We start from the raw sequence: 16,934 nt of genomic DNA on the forward strand, positions 1-16,934 counted from the left end.
TTATGATGTTTTTAATTATTTTGCTATAATAAGCAATACTGTAAGGGATAACCTTGAACATATTTCCTATAAAACAGGTATGAGGGTTTGCTAGGGTGGACAAGAAGTAAATTTGCTCATTTGAGAGGTAGTGTGCTCATTTTAAATATTAATAGATAATGCCGAATTGGCATTCCAAAAAGCTACTACTCTACTTCCACACATAGTGTATGTATGTTATACATAATACTGCCAAGGCCGGGTGCGGTGGCTCACACCTCTAATCCACCTCTAATCCTAGTACTTTGGGAGGCTGAGGTAGGCAGATCACCTGAGGTCAGGAGCTGGAGACCAGCCTGGCCAACATGGCGAAACATTGTCTCTACTAAAAATACAAAATTAGCCAAGCGTGGTGGCAGGTGCCTGTAATCCCAGCTACTTGGGAGGTTGAGACAAGAGAATTACTTGAACCCCAGGGGGGCAGAGGTTGCTGTGAGCCAAGATCGTGCCATTGCACTCTAGCCTGGGCAACAAGAGTGAAACGCCATCTCAAAAAAAAAAAAAAAAGTACTGCTACACATATTAATTAATAGAAATTAATATTCCTATATATTCCTATATATACTATATATGTTACTATATAGGAATATTAACTTTTTCTCACCATAACTGGCACTTTTCAATTTTTGTCAATGTATTGTGATAACACTGGTGTCTCATTGTTAATTTTCATTTGCATGATTACTGGCACAGTTAACCATCTTTTCACATTTGGGAGTATTTATATTTCCTCCCTAAGGAACTGACTGTTAGGTCATTTGCCCATTTTTCTATCAGGCTCTTTTTAAAAAAAAATCTTTAGGAATTCCCTATATATTCTGGATGTTATTTGATTCAGTGTGTATGTTGTAAATATATTCTTCAGTCTGTTTTCAACCTTTTAACTGTTTATTGTATCCTTTTCACCATAGACGTCTTAAATCTTGAAGCAGAGAAAATTATACATTCTTTCCTCACTTATAACCTTTTGTTTGTGTTTTGTTCAAGAAGGTTTTCTTACCAAGCATTTGAATCTATATTTTCATGTATTTCCTTAAACTATTTTTATAGTTTTGCTTTTACAACGTACTTTTGTTTTGTTTTGTTTTTTTGAGACGGGGTCTCATGCTGTCATCCAGGCTGAAGTGCAGTGGCACAATCTCAGCTTGCTGCAACATTCACCTCCCAGGCTCAAGCAATCCTCCCACCTCAGCCTTCTGAGTAGCTGGGACCACAGGCATATGCCATCGCAGCTCGCTAATTTTTTCTTTTCTTTTTTTTTATATATATTTTTAGTAGAGATGAGGTTTCACCATGTTGCCTAGGCTGGTCTCGAACTCCTGAGCGCAGGTGATCCACCCACCTCAGCCTCCCAAAGTGTTGGGATTACAGGCATGAACCACTGTGCCTGGCTACAATTTACATTTTTAATCCATCTGGATCATTTTTGTGATTCGTATGAAGTGGTATCTACCATTATGTCCTAAATGAATGGACAATTTGTCACTAGCAATTATTATAATTCATCTCTTTCCTATTACATTTAAAAATCTCCTTTCAAGTACTAAATTCTTATTCATGCACTGGTCCGTTTTTAACTCTCTGTTCTGTTTTCCTGATCTACTCCTCTATTCTTCTGGCAATACCCTAATTACTATATATCTAATTATTGTATATTTATAATTGTATATTTTACTATCTGGTTGAGCAGGAACTTCTCTGTGTGTATGGGGACACACACACACACCCCCTCTATGTTCCTCTTTGTGCAACTTATCTTGGGAATTCCAGCATAATTTCTTTTCTAGATGAATTTTAGAATAGGCTTGTCAGATTCATTTAGAAATATGTTGATATTTTGACTGGAATTGTTACTTCACAATTGACTGGAAATGTTAATTTACAAAAACTTGGCATATTTACAACACAGAATCATTTAGACATACAGCTTTAATTTATTCAGGTTTCTTTGTTTAATGTTCTCCAGATACATTTTAATTTTCATTCCCTGGGTATTTTATTCCACCTTCATTAAAGTTATTCCTAGCTATTTTATAACATCTGTTGCTACTGTGAAAAGGATTTTAAAAAATAAATCTTTGTGATTATTGTATTTCTAAAAAATAAAATGAAACTTTATTTAGATTTATCATAAGTCTTAAAGGTTACTTGGCTTACCACTTCCAGTCTTCTCTTGGATTCATTTTTCACTTCATTTCTAGCTATTATTTCAGCTAGGGTTTTGTGGGTGATAAATATTCTGAATCCATTCATGTCTGAAAATGCCTCATGTTTGAAAATGTCATTACACTTGTCTGATTGTCAGATTATAGAATTCTAAGTTCAAAATCATTTTCGCCTCAGTATTTTAGAAAATATTTCTCTAGTGTCTTCTTATACTCAGTGTGGCTAAAGAATCTGAAGTCAAGAGGGTGCTTTTTGTTTGTAAATAACATGTTCTAAAAGCTTCTTTTTAGAAGCTTTTAGGATTTTCTTATTATCCATAAAGTACTAAAATTTTACCACTATTTTCTATGAGCGGGTCTTTTCCCTGTCTTCTTGCTTGGCACAAAGTGGGCCTTAATGTAAAAACTTGAGTCTTTTTTCATATCTAGGGAATTTTATTTGATTTATTTTTCCTCTGAGTTCTATTTTCTCTTTCTGGAAATCCTATTGTCTGGATATTGTAATGTTTGTGTGTATCCTCCAAGTGCCTTAACCTTTGTTTCATATGTATCATCTCCCTATCTGTTTGTATTATGATCTGAGGGAATTTCTCAGTTTGATCTTGAGCATCCAGGTTGCTCTTCAGCTATGACAATTTTGCCATTCAGCCTTAAGGTTTTTACTTTTGCTATCAGATATTTCATTTCTAAAATATCTTTTTTCTTTCATTAAAGCCTGTTCTTGTTTCATGGATTAAGTAACCTCTCTAAATATATATTACGGTATTTTATGTTTTAAAGTCTTCAAATGTTTGCTTTTTAAAAAATATGGAATGCTTCACAAATTTGGGGGTCACCCTTGTGCAGGGGCCATGCCAATATTCTCCGAATTGTTCAAATTGTAGAATATGTAAGCACTGCTGAGTCCTACTGTCCTCGTGTTAGGCTTGGATTTTCCCCGTTAATCTGTCTGTGAATGCTGTAACGAATTACCTCAGCTTTCTACCAGTGACTTTGTGGGTATTGCAGGGTGTGCTATCAGAGTGTAACAGGAGCTAGTATTCTAGGAATAGGAATAGAGACTCCATGAATATCACTAGCCATTTGCAGCCGCAGTCTATATCTCTGGCACAAATGCCGACCACAAATGCTCCCACCTAATAGTGATTTGTCTCCTTTTGCACTTATTTTTGACTATGTACTGCAAACTTTATCAGGGTGGATTCTTTGAGGCCTATGATGAAGTTGTCTTTCCATGGAGAAAACGTGAATTTACTTTTGCCAGTTTCCTGACGTTTAACCTAGGTGCCTAGATCTAACCTTAGAGCTAGTTCTAGGGTTGGGGTGCCTGGGAACCCCTAAGCAATGTAAACCCAAGCTGTGAGGGCTGGCACATGACCACACAACTTCTCAGAGAGATATATTTTTCTTTTTCCTTTTCTCTTTGCTCTGCTAAAAGTTAAGTCCTATTGATCCCTGAACTTGGGAAGGGGTAGTGTGCCCTTATTTTAAGAGTATAGAATTTTCTGGTCCCAGGTTAATGTTGAAAAGGTCTCTTACTAGACTTCTCACCTTGGACAGGTCTAGAGTATTGGATTCTATCCTCTTTGTGTGGCCATTAAAACCAGTGTCTACACTTGCCTAGCACAGGGGCAAAAGCTGCTTTGATGTTCAGGTGCACGGCTGGGGCCAGGAGGGAGCAAATCTTGGCTCTGCTCAGGGGCATTTGTGCTTACTTCTCTAGGTTCTAGATTTTCCCTAGATCTTTTATCTGGTACTTCACTGTCTTCTAAACTCTCTGATGCATTTAAGAAGTTTGTATTTTACATGTATCATTTTATTTCAGTAGGAGGGTTGGTCCAACAACCTAGTAACCTAGCCTTTCATAAGTCTTGCCCTTTCCTCTGTATATGGTGGTAGTGGCGATTGAGAGGGGAGTGGGGGTCAGAATTGCTAGGCTGCTCCTACTGCATTTTTTTTTTTTTTTTTTTTTGAGACAGAATCTTACTCTGTCCCCCAGGCTAGAGTGCAGTGGCGCGATCTTGGCTTACTACAACCTCCACCTCCCGGGTTCAAGAGATTCTCATGCCTCAGCCTCCCAAGTAGCTGATATTCCAGGTACCCACCACCCTGCCTGGCTAATTTTTGTATTTTTAATACAGACGGGGTCTCACCATGTTGGCCAGGCTCCCGACCTCAGGTGATCCACCCGCCTCAAACTCCTGAAGTGCTTACCGGCGTGAGCCACCGCGCCAGGGCTCCTTCCTTTTTTTCCCTGAAGCTACTCTTACGTCTTTCCTAGCAGTATTCTCTTTTGCACATTTTGGGCAAAAGTTTTCTCTTTCAATTCAATTCCACCTATTATTTTGTCTCTTGGGAATTCCTGATGATTTCAAAGACACTCCTGCTTGTTTCCAGAGTTAATGTGTTTTTGTTTTTTTCTCCCTAAATCTCTCAATCATGGAAGCTGCAGGGTGTAAATCACTTTATCCAATCTTAGAATATTCTCTTCAATCCTGGCATTATAATCTTGGTTCTGAGTCTGAGGGAACAGGCTTAAAGAAGTCATAACAACCAGTTTTTTTTTTTAACTATATTTTATTGGCTGATAAATTATATAAATAGGACTAGATGACTATAGTAAATAAATTGAAGAATCCAGTAAAATTAGAAAATCTACAAAAAACTGATAAAATATCACTGTTAGAGTTTATGTAATAATCATACTGTGAAAACAACTGGTTGAAAAGCAAATAGCTTGATCAATCACCTGGCTGTTTGTTCTATATGAAAGCAAACATATGTATATTACATTTAAAAATATTTGGATGATTGATTGAATTTTTAATTTTTCATCTGGCTGTTTAATAGTATGCACAAACAGCCTGAGGCAAGTAAATATGATTGTGAGGAAAATACGCAGCACAGTCCTTTGGAGATTTCAGACTTAGAATAACAAAGGTAATACAGAGTAAAAACCTTTGATTCCCACCAGAGAATTCAGGTCTTACTAAACTCTGTTCTTCAGAATTTTAAATATCTATAAATTTAGAATAATGAAAACATTTGAATGACCTACTCCACAAGTTTTGGGAATGTATTTTACAAAGTATAGCATTACATGTATGTTAATTACTATTTAATTTTACAAGTGTTTCTGAGCATCTACTAAATGTCAAGTTCTACAGTGAGCTAAAGGAGATCTAAAAGGCAAGTACAACACCATCTCTGTAATCACGTAGTTAGCAATCTGCTAAGGGAGTTAAAAACTAACTCAATTATGAGACTCTGATGCAGAGGACAATAAAGGCACAATGTGCTACTTGGAAGGGGTTGGGAAAGTTTTGTTTTGTTTTTTGTTTATAGAGACAGGGTCTTACTATATTGCCCAGGCTAGTCTTGAGCTCCTGAGCTCGAGATCCTCTTGCTTCTTCTTGCTTCACCCTCCCAAAGTCCCAAAGTGCTGGGACTACAGGCATGAGCCACCAAGGATTTTTTTTTTTTTTTTTTTTTTGACAGTCTCGCTCTGTTGCCAGGCTGGAGTATGGTGGCATGATCTCTGCTCACTGCAACCTTCACCTCCCGGGTTCAAGCAATTCTCCTGCCTCAGCCTCCCGAATAGCTGGGATTACAGGTTCACGCCACCACATCCAGCTAATTTTGGTATTTTTAGTAGAGACGGGGTTTCTCCACGTTGGCCAGGCTGGTCTCAATCTTCTGACCTCGTGATCCACCGGCCTCGGCCTCCCAAAGTGCTAGGATTACAGGCATGAGCCACTGCGCTGGATCTGTTTTTTTTTTTTTTAAGAGGAAGTAGAACTTGAGATAGACCTTGAAAGATGAACAAGATACTATACTTTAGATTTATGGCGATGATGGGGAAGAAGATTGGATGACAGTCCTTTCCTGTCGACAGACCGTCTGCAGAACAGCTTGAGAAAGACATGGAAGTGGGAGAGTTAGCTAGGTATACTGAGTAGCTAATAATAGTTTGAATTGGTTGAAATAAAATACGTGTGTAGCTAAGACAAAATAGAAAGGAAGCTAGGATCTAATTATATAGGATTTTGACTACTGGACAAGATATTAGAACTTTATTCTATATAAAGTGGATGTCTCAGCAGGAGAACATAATGATTAGATTTGGAGTTAAGGAATATTATTTCTGGCAGTAGTGTATGTGGATAAGAGAAAAGCAAGTTAGAAGTGTATTAGTGTAGTTAAAAGATACTAAAATGAGATTTTAAATTGAGACAGTGAAAATGCATAGGTGGGAAAACCCCTGAGAATGTAGAATTGACAAGATTTGGTAAAAGAATAAGGGAATGAATAAATATAAAGGATTAGGAGATCCTGGTTCTAGATTTAGCTTTGCAGGATGACGCGGGGGAAGCAATTTCACCATGGTAGGCCTCAGTCTTATCGTTAAAACACTGAATTAAATGATACTTACGGGAATTAGAACTGTATAATCACACAATTTGGAGTACTTGAGAACAAGGTGAGCAGGGAAGGATAGTTGAGGCCATTAACAAGAGAAAAAACAGAGGAGGAAGTAACTTTGATAATAAATGTTGATTTAAGGAATCTGCATGCATACTTCATGATCATCATGTAGCTGGATATGCTGGTCTAGAGATTAGAAGGAGGGTCTGAGATATAGACATGTAAACAAATGTGTGGGGCTTGGGTGACAGCATGAGATGCATAGAATACGAAGAGCAAGAAAGCCAAGCACCGAGCCTTGGGCACAACATTTAAAGGAGAACTGAGAAAGACAAGCCCATGAAAGAGCCTGAGATGGCTCTGCAGAGGAAGAGGGAAAAAGAAGATGGTGAGTAATGTCACATGGTGCACAGAGGTTAGCAGAAAGAACGGCAAGAGGCCACTGGATTGGTAATCAATGAGCTGTTGGCATTCTTCGAAAAAGCAGTTTCAATTGATGGGGGGATAGATCTTGGGATCCATTAGGAGCAGGTAGAGGGCTATCACTGGCAGAGAGAATTCTTGGGATATACATAAAATGGGAGAGACTTATGAACCCTTATGTGCAAAAAAAAGTGGAGTCGGAATTGGGAAGAGTGATTCCTGTCAGACAAAAAGAACATGTCAGGGAGTTCCTCAATAAAGCTGAGATAAAGCTGATGCATGAGCATTTACGGGTTCTGCAAGGGGGTCTGTTCACCTAGCTCTCCCCAGGCCAAAGCCTGTCCTGTCTCCAATAAGTGCTACCCTACTGAATAGATTCAAAGAGTAGTAGTAATTGTTTGATACAGAAAGCTTTTAGATCTGTATACTAAAAATTATAAAACTTTGATGAAAGAAATTCAAGGAGGCATAAATAAATAAAAAGATATATTCATGGATTGGAAAAATTAATATTGTAAAAATGTCCATATTACTCAAAGCAATCTACAGATTCAATATAATCTCTGTCAAAATCCCAATGTCATTTTTCACAGAAATAGAAAAAAAACAGCCATCAATTTTGTGTAGAACTACCAAAGACCCCAAATAGCCAAAACAATCTTAAGCAAAAAGAACAAAGCTAGAGACATCACACAACTTGACTTCAAAATATATTACAAATCTATAGTAATCAAAACAGCATGATAATGGACTAAAAACAGACACATTGACCAACAGAACAAGATAGAGATCTCGGAAATAAACTTTTGTATTTATGATCAATTGATTTTCAACAAAGGTGCCAAAACACATGATGAGGAAAGGACACTATCTTTAATAAATGGTGTTGGGAAAAATGTATGTCCACTGCAGAAGAATGAAATTGGACCCTTATCACACAAGGCATACAAAAATCAACTCAAAATGTATTAAAAACCTAAACACATAGAATGACTTTGTTATCGAAAAGACAAAAATTAACAAATGCTGGCAAGGATGTGGAGAAAAAAGCACAAGCAACAAAAGTGAAAATAGACAAATAGAATTTACAGCAAACTAAAAATCTGTACAGCAAAGAAAACAATTAACAGATTGAACAGACAACCCATGAATTGGGAGAAAATATTTGCAAACCATACATTTGACAACCATATATTTAAACACTGTTGGTGGAAAGTAAATGGGTACAGCCATTATGGAAACCAGTATAGAGGTTTCTCAAAAACCTAAAGATAGAATTACCATATGATCCATCAATCCTGCTACTATTTATCCAAAGAAAAGGAAATCAGTATACTGAAGAGACACCTGTGTCCCCATGTCTATTGCAGCACTTTTCACAATAACCAAGATATGGAGTCAACTTAAATATTCATCAACAGATAAATGAATAAAAATATAAAAACATAAAATAAATATCAATATAAAAAAATAAAAATATACACAATGAAATATTATTCAGCCATGAAAAAGAATGAAATTGCCAGGTGTGGTGGCTCACGCCTGTAATCCCAACACTTTGGGAGGTCAAGGCGAGTGGATCACTTGAGGTCAGGAATTTGAGAACAGCCTGGCCAACATGGCAAAACCCCGTCTCTACTAAGAATACAAAAATTAGCCAGGCATGATCGTGCATGCCTGTAATTCCAGCTACTGGTGAGGCTAAGGCACGAGACTCGCTTGAATCCAGAAGGCAGAGGTTGCAGTGAGCTGCGATCATGCAATTGTACTCCAGACTGGGCAACAGTGTGAGACTTGTCTCAAAAAAAAAAAAAAAAAAAAAAAAAAGAAAAGAAAAAGAAAGAAAAAAGAAAAAAAGAATGTAATCATGTCATTTATGCAACATGGATGAGCCCAGAGGACATAATGTTAAGTGAAATGTCAAGCACAGAAAGACAAACGCCGCATTTTCTCACTCATATGTGGAAGCGGAAAGAATTGAGCTCATATAAGTGATAGAGTAGAATTGTGGTTATTAGATAATAGGAAGGATGGGAAGAGAGGAGGATAGGGAGAAGTTGGTTAATTGATACAAAAATACAGCTAGATAGGAGAAGTAAATTCTAGTGTTCTATGGTACTGTAGGATAAATATGGTTAACGACTTATTGCATATTTTAGAAAAGCTAGAAGAGAAGATTTTGAACCTTTACAACACAAAGAAATAATAAATGTTTGAGGTGCTATGCTAATAACTCTGATTTGATCATTACACATTCTATATATGTACAAAATATCACTCTGCATCATTGATGAAGTTGATGCATGTTTATGTATCAACTAAAAACAAAAGAAAAATATTCAGAAGACATACATTCATGGCTGACAAAAATATAACTTTATTTTCCTGAAACTGGCACCTAATCTCTGTGTTGGGTCACATATTGGCACAATGGAAGAAAATTTAATCTAGTTACTTACAAAAAAACCCAGTCACTTTGTCATTTCAAAAAAAATAAAAAAGACTTAAACATAAGACCAGAAACTCTAAAACTAAAAGAAAATATAGAGGAAAAGCTTCACAGTTTTGGCCTGGGTAGTGATTTCTTAAATATAACCCCAAAAAGCACAAGCAACAAAAGTGAAAATAGACAAATAGAATTTACAGCAAACTAAAAATCTGTACAGCAAAGAAAACAATTAACAGATTGAACAGACAACCCATGAATTGGGAGAAAATATTTGCAAACCATACATTTGACAAGGGACTAATATCTAAAATAGATAAGAAACTCAACTAAATAGGAAGAAAACAAACAACTTGATTAAAAAGTGGGCAAAAGCCCCGAATAGACATGTCTTGAAAGAAGACATAAAAATGGCCAACAGATATATACAAACAGCCAACAGATATATGAGAAAATGTTCAATATCACTAATCATCAGGAAAATGCAAATTAAAATCACAACGAGATATCACCTCACACTTGTTAGAAAAAAGATGAAAGATGATAAGTGTTGGTGAGGATGTGGAGAAAAGGGAAATCTTTTTTGAGACAGAGTCTTGCTTTGTCACCCAGACTGGAGTGCAGTGGCGCAATCTCAGCCCACTGCAACCTCTGCCTCCTGGGTTCAAGCTATTCTCCTGCCTCAGGCTCCCAAGTAGCTGGGATTACAGGCATGTGCCTGGCTAATTTTTTTATTTTTAGTAGAGATAGGGTTTCACTATGTTGGCCAGGCTAGTCTTAAACTCCTCACCTCAGGTGATTTGCCCGCCTTGGCCTCCCAGAGTGCTGAGATTACAGGTGTGAGCTACCACACCTGGCTAGAGAAAAGGGAAATCTTATACACTGTGAGTGGGACTATAAATTGGTACAGCCATTATGTCAAACAATATAGCCATTCTTCAAAAAACAAACAAACAAACAAACAAAGAATTGGCATATGATCCAGCAATCCCCCTTCCAGGTATATATCCAAAGGACTTGAAATCAGTATGTCAAAAAGATGTCTGCACTCCCATGTTCATTATAGCATTATTTACAATAGTCAAGATATGGAAACAGCCTAAGTGTCCATCAATGGATTAATGGATAAAGAAAATGTTGTATATATATACAATGAAATATTATTCAGCCTTATAAAGAAGGAATCATGCTATTTGCAACGACATGGATAAAACTGGAGTACATTATACTAAATGAAGTAAGCCAGGAAGTGAGAGACAAATACTTTCTGATCTCACTCATATGTGGAATCTAAAGAGTTGAAACTCATAGAAATAGAGAGTAGAGGCTGGGCCCAGTGGCTCACTCTTGTAATCCCAGCACTTTGGGAGGCCAAGGCAGGTAGATCACCTGAGGTCAGAAGTTTGACAGCAGCCTTGCCAACATGGTGAAACCCCGTCTCTACTAAAAATACAAAATTAGCTGGGCATGGTGGTGTGCACCTATAATCCCAGCTACTCGGGAGGCTGAAACAGGAGAATCACTTGAACTTGGGAGGCAGAGGTTGCAGTGCGCCGAGATGGTGCCATTGCACTCTAGCCTGGGCAACAAGAGCAAACCTCCATCTCAAAAAAAAAAAAGAAAGAAAGAAATAGAGAATAGAATGATGGTTACCAGAGGCTGGGGAGGGAGGTATGGGGAATGGGGAGAGGTTGGTCAAAGAGTACAGTTTCAATTAAATAGGAAAATAAGTTTTAGATGTTGCACAGCATGGTGCCTATAGTTAATAATGTATTCTGTATTTCAAAATTACTAAAATAGTAGATTTCAAATGTTCTCACCACAAAAAATGGTACTTATATGAAGGGATGGATATGTTAATTAGCTTGACTTAATCATTGCCCAACATATACATATATCAAAACATCACATTGTGCCCCATAAATATGCAATTAATATTTGTCACTGAAAAAAATACAAAATCAGAAACCATTCAGATGAATCTGAGATACAAAGGTGTGAAAAAGCCTTATAACTTTCAGGAAACTCACAAAAGAGAAATGTGCTTTTTTACTGATCCCTCACATAACACAGTTATCAAACTTCTCTCTTGCAGTCATCAATCCTATCATAACACCTGGTCTCTCCTGCTTCTTTTCAAGGAGAGATGCTCCAGTTACTTGCAATGTATCTTTTCCCTGGTTAGAGGTACAACATAAAAGAATTTAATGAAAGCAAAGGTAATTTAGAAATCCTCAATTCCATAGGTTATTCAAAATAGCACTGGTAGAAGCAAGAACATTTCTGAAGCAGTAGGATATTTCCTGCTTGTACTGCTTAGGCTCAGCTTCCTCTGCAACATGTCCAGGGCTTGGTCTTTATGTGGCCTCCTTCTGGACCAGACAGGGACCTAGACATGATTGTGAGGCAACTGCTTTCTGGCCTCTGGTTACTGTGAGACTGATGAGCTACGTGCCCCTTTCAACTGGGATAGAGAGCTGCTGGGTAGGTGGAGTGTGTCTGTGAGAGTTACTATTAACTTTTTGTTGTTTTGCTTTGCTTTTGTAATCACAGAAGTGTATGATAAGAGTTACTACTAGAAAGAAATAGATGGGGCCAGCCATGGTGGCTCATGCCTGTAATCCCAGTATTTTGGGAGGTTGATGCAGGAGGATCGTTTGAGCTCAGAAGTTCAAGACCAGACTGGGCAACATAGCGAGATCCTATCTCTACAAAAAATACAGAAATTAGCCTGGCATGGTGGTGCATGCCTGTGGTCCCAGCTAGTTGGAAGGCTGAGGTGGGAGGAATGCTTGAGCCTGGGAAGTCAAGCCTATAGTGAGTTGTGATTATGCTACTGCACTCCAGCCTAGGAGACAGAATGAGACTCTGCCAAAAAAAAAAAAAAAAAAAAAAGAAAAAGGTATATTCTGAGGTAGTAGCAAGTTCTATCATTGTAAATAAAAATTTTCAAAAAAGAAAAAAGAAAAAATTTTTTCTAAGCGAGATCTAAATAAATAAACAAGAAAGAAAAGAAATAGATGGGAGGCAGGAAACCTTGGACTCTGGATGATCTATAGCCAGAGCTCTTGGCAGTGCCTTTTCTCTGCCTCAGTGATATATTTTACACTACCTTAAAGCAGCAGCAGGCTGGGCACGATGGCTCACACCTGTAATCCCAGCACTTCGGGAGGCTGAGGCGGGTGGATCATGAGGTCAAGAGATGGAGACCATCCTGGCCAACAGAGTGAAACCCCGTCTCTACTAAAAATACAAAAATTAGCTGGGTGTGGTGGTAAGCCCCTGTAGTCCCAGATACTCAGGAAGCTGAGGCAGGAGAATTGCTTGAACCTGGGAGGCGGAGGTTGCAGTGAGCTGAGTTCGCGCCACTGCACTCCAGTCTGGGCAAGAGAGCAAGACTCCATCTCAGGAAAAAAAAAAAAAAAAAAAAAAAAAAAGCAGCAGCTAAGTTGATAGAGTGAAGAGAGAAAAAAAAATTAGAAAAAAATGACTAGTTTAACATAATTAGTTTTCCTTCCATCTTTCTAAGCCATAGACTTTGGGATGGACTGTTCATTCCTTCCATCATTTTCAACTATTTTAACCTGAGGATTTACCAAAAGGGAAAAATCATTTCAGTAACTTTTTAAGAAATTCCCTAGGTGAATGTAGAGTCAGGGACAATCGCATAGTTATGTCCTCCCCAATAATTTTATATAGGTAAAATCAAAATACAATGAGTATCAAGTGAAAAAAATGAATAAAAAGGCAACATGCAAGCTTGCAAGGTGTATCTGAATGAAAAAGGATAGACCTGTCCGTTTTGCCTTGAGAAATAGGGTAGAGGGGCAAAGAGAGGGAAAATAAGTGAGGTCAAGGGCTAATTTTACATATGAATCTTAGCTCTTTTAGCACTAGCTTTTGTTTTTTGTTTTTTGTTTTTGTTTTTGTTTTTCTTTGAGGCAGAGTTTCGCTCTTGTTGCCCAGGCTGGAGTGCAATGGCACAATCTCGGCTCACTGCAAACTCTGCCTCCTGGGTTCAAGCGATTCTCCTGCCTCAGCCTCTGGAGTAGCTGGGATTACAGGCATGCGCCACCACGCCCAGCTAATTTTGTATTTTTAGTAGAAACGGGGTTTCTCCATGTTGGTCACGGCTGGTCTCAAACTCCTGACCTCATGTGATCTGCCCGCCTTGGCCTCCCAAAGTGCTGGGATTACAGGCATGAGCTACTGCGCCCCGCCAGCACTAGCTTTTAAAAAACAACTGTTTTCTCTCCCACTAACTACTTGGCTGGTTCTCTATACACCCACAATTAATGAATGATCTATCGATAGCTAGAGTCTGACCCTGAACACTGCCACAATCCTGGAAGAACTCTGTATAATCATTATGTCTCTACTTTCTCTCTTCATGTTCACTTCTACCAATTGAAATCAGCTTCCTTTCTTTCTTTTCTTTTCTTTTCTTTCTTTCTTTCTTTTTTTTTTTTTTTTTTTTTTTTTTGAGATGAAGTCTTGCTCTGTCACCCAGGCTTGAGTGCAGTGGCGCGATCTAAGCTCACTGCAACCTTCACCTCCTGGGTTCATGTGATTCTCCTGCCTCAATCTCCTGAGTAGCTGAGATTACAGGTGCCCGCCACCACGCCTGGCTAATTTTTGTATATTTAGTAGACACGCAGTTTCACCATGTTGGCCAGGCTGGTGTCGAATTCCTGACCTCAGGTGATCTGCCTGCCTCAGCCTCCCAAAGTACTGGGATTTCAGGTGTGAGCCACCACACCCAGCCTTGACATCAGGTTTCTGTTCATGCTTCTCCGCTGAAACTGTCCTGGAAACAAAAATTCTCAAGCTATTAAATTTCATGGTCACTTGCTGACTCTAATTTCCCCATTCTCTCTGGCATTTGGCATTGTTGGCAATTCCCATGTTCCTAGCACTCTCTCACCTTGGACTTCTGTGATAATCTCTCTAGCCTTGATATCCATCAACTCTTCTCAGTTCCCACTGCTGTTGCTATAGTTTAAGTCTTCATTGTTTCTTGTTTGGACAATTCAGTAATGTTCTACTAGTTACACTGTCACCAGAGTTATACAGTGACATCCAATCCTCTACTGCCAAAGTCTCTCTCTCTCTCTCTCTCTCTTTCTCTCTTTCTTCCTCCCTCTCCTCCTCTCTCCTCTTCTTCCCTTTTTTCTTTCTTTTTTGCTAAAGGGCGCTGAATATTTGCTTTTTTTGCTATTAAATTTTTTTTTGCTTTTCTTAGTTTTTAATTAATATGTAATAATTGTACATATTTATGGAGCACAGTGTGATATTTTGATACATATATACAATGTATAATGAACAAATCAGGGTAATTAGCATGTTTGTAACTTCAAATGTTTATCACATTTTTGTGTTCGGAACATTCAATATCTGCTCTTGTAGCTATTTGATACAATAAATTGTTGTTAAATATAGTCACACAATAGTGCTATAGAACCCTTGAACTTATTCCTCCTATTTAGCTATACTTTTGTATTTGTTTAACCAACCGTTGGATATCCCCTCTCCCCCAACCCTCACATCTAGTAGCTACTATTTACTCTCAAAGTCATTTTTCTAAGGCATAATTCTATTCATGTTCTTCAAGGAATAAACCTGAAATGACTACCCATTCCTCCCAGGATAAAGCCCAAACTTCACAGCCTGTCACACAAAGTCCCTACCTACCACTCCAGCCTCATAAGTTGCTTCTTATATACTACACAACAGCAAACTGATACACTTATTTATAGACCATGCTCTTTCATTCCTCTGTGTCTTTGGTCCTTTTTTCTGGCCTGAAATGTTCTTGTTCTCCCTTGCCTGCTTGATGAACACTGACTAATCTTTCAAGATTCGGTCTATGCCATTTCCTTTGTGAAGCCTTTCTGACTACTCCACACACCAGTAGAATTGACCTCTCCTTCATTCTGTGCCCTACAGTACCCTGTAAATGCTTCTGTTTTATTACCTACAACACTTTACAATTTATTCATTAGTTATTTTGGTTTTTCTCTTCGAGACTCTAAGCTGCTCGAGGATATGGACTGTTCTTAGATATTCTTATATCCCCAATACTCCTGGTGTATAACCTTCATTAAAGATTTACTTTTTCCCTCTACAATTCAATGGCCTTTAGGATATTCACAAATTTGTGCAAACATCCCACAATCAGAGAACAATTTTCATTACCCCAAAAGAAATCCTGTACCCCTAAGTCATCACCACCCCAATTCCCGCATACCTCCCAGGCCTAGGTAACCAGTAATGGACTTTCAGTCTCTGTGTATTTGCTTATTACGGATGTTTCATACCTAGGAAGTCACATGATATGGGGCCATTTGTGTCTACCTTCTTTTGCTTAGCATGTATTCAAGGTTATCCATATCATACTTTGTTTGTGGTTTTTGCTGAATATTCTTTTGTATGCATATACCACATTTTGTTGATCTGTTCATCAGTTGTTGGACTTTTGCGCTAGTTCCACTTTTTGTCTATTTATGAATAATGCTACCATTTATGTGTAAGTTTTTGTATGGAAATGTGTTTTCAATTCTCTTGGATATATGCCTAGGAATGGAACTATTAGATCATATAGTAACTTTGTGTTTAACCTTTTGAGGAATTGCCCGTTTTCCAAGCATTGCAACATTTTTTAAAAATTGAGGTGAAATCCATGTAACATACAATTACCCCTTTTAAAGTGTGCAGTTAAGTGACATTTAGTGCATTTATAGTGTTATACAGCCATCACCTTTCTACAGTTTCAAAATTTCATCATCCTGGAGGTACACTCTGTACGCATTAAGTAGTCACTCCTCTTTCTCCCCTCTGCCATCCCCTAACCCAGTAATCTGCTTTCCATCTCTCTGAATTTGCCTATTTCAGATATTTCATAAAATAAGAATCATACAATATGCAGCCTTTTGTGTCGCTTCTTTCATGTAGCACAACTGTTTTTGAGGTTTATCCAAATTGTAACACGTATCAGTACTTCATTCTTTTTTATGGCTGAGTAATATTCCATCGTATGTATATTCCAATGTAAATACCACAATTTGTTTATTTACTCATTTGTTGGTCAATATTTGGGTTGTTTACACCTTTAAGCTACAATGAATAATGGTTTTATAAATATTTGTGTACAAATTTCTGTGTGAACACTATGTTTTCATTTCTCTTGGTTATATACCTAGTAGTGGAATTAATAGGTCACATTGCATATGTTGGTGCAAAAGTAATTATGGTTTTCTCCATTATTTTTTTTGAGGCGGAATCTCGGTCTGTTGCCCAGGCTGGAGTGCAGTGGTACCATCTCGGCTCACTGCAAGCTCCGCCTCCCGGTTTCACACCATTCTTCTGCCTCAGTCGCCTGAATAGCTGGGACTACAGGCGCCGGCCACCACGCCTGGCTAATTTTTTGTATTTGTAGT

General features: G+C 38.0%; 1 protein-coding gene and 1 non-coding gene across 8 annotated transcripts in view; both read right to left on the minus strand.

Moving 5' to 3' along the window:
- The window catches only part of LOC105481639 (SEL1L2 adaptor subunit of SYVN1 ubiquitin ligase), a 137,690-nt gene that overhangs the window by 117,193 nt on the left and 3,563 nt on the right, over positions 1-16,934 (minus strand). The window lies entirely within an intron of this gene.
- Positions 3,006-3,114, minus strand: LOC112426629 (U6 spliceosomal RNA). The gene has a single exon (XR_003018003.1). It is a non-coding gene; the product is annotated as a U6 spliceosomal RNA (small nuclear RNA).

Source organism: Macaca nemestrina, chromosome 15 (assembly GCF_043159975.1).
Source record: "Macaca nemestrina isolate mMacNem1 chromosome 15, mMacNem.hap1, whole genome shotgun sequence".
NCBI lineage: Eukaryota > Metazoa > Chordata > Mammalia > Primates > Cercopithecidae > Macaca > Macaca nemestrina.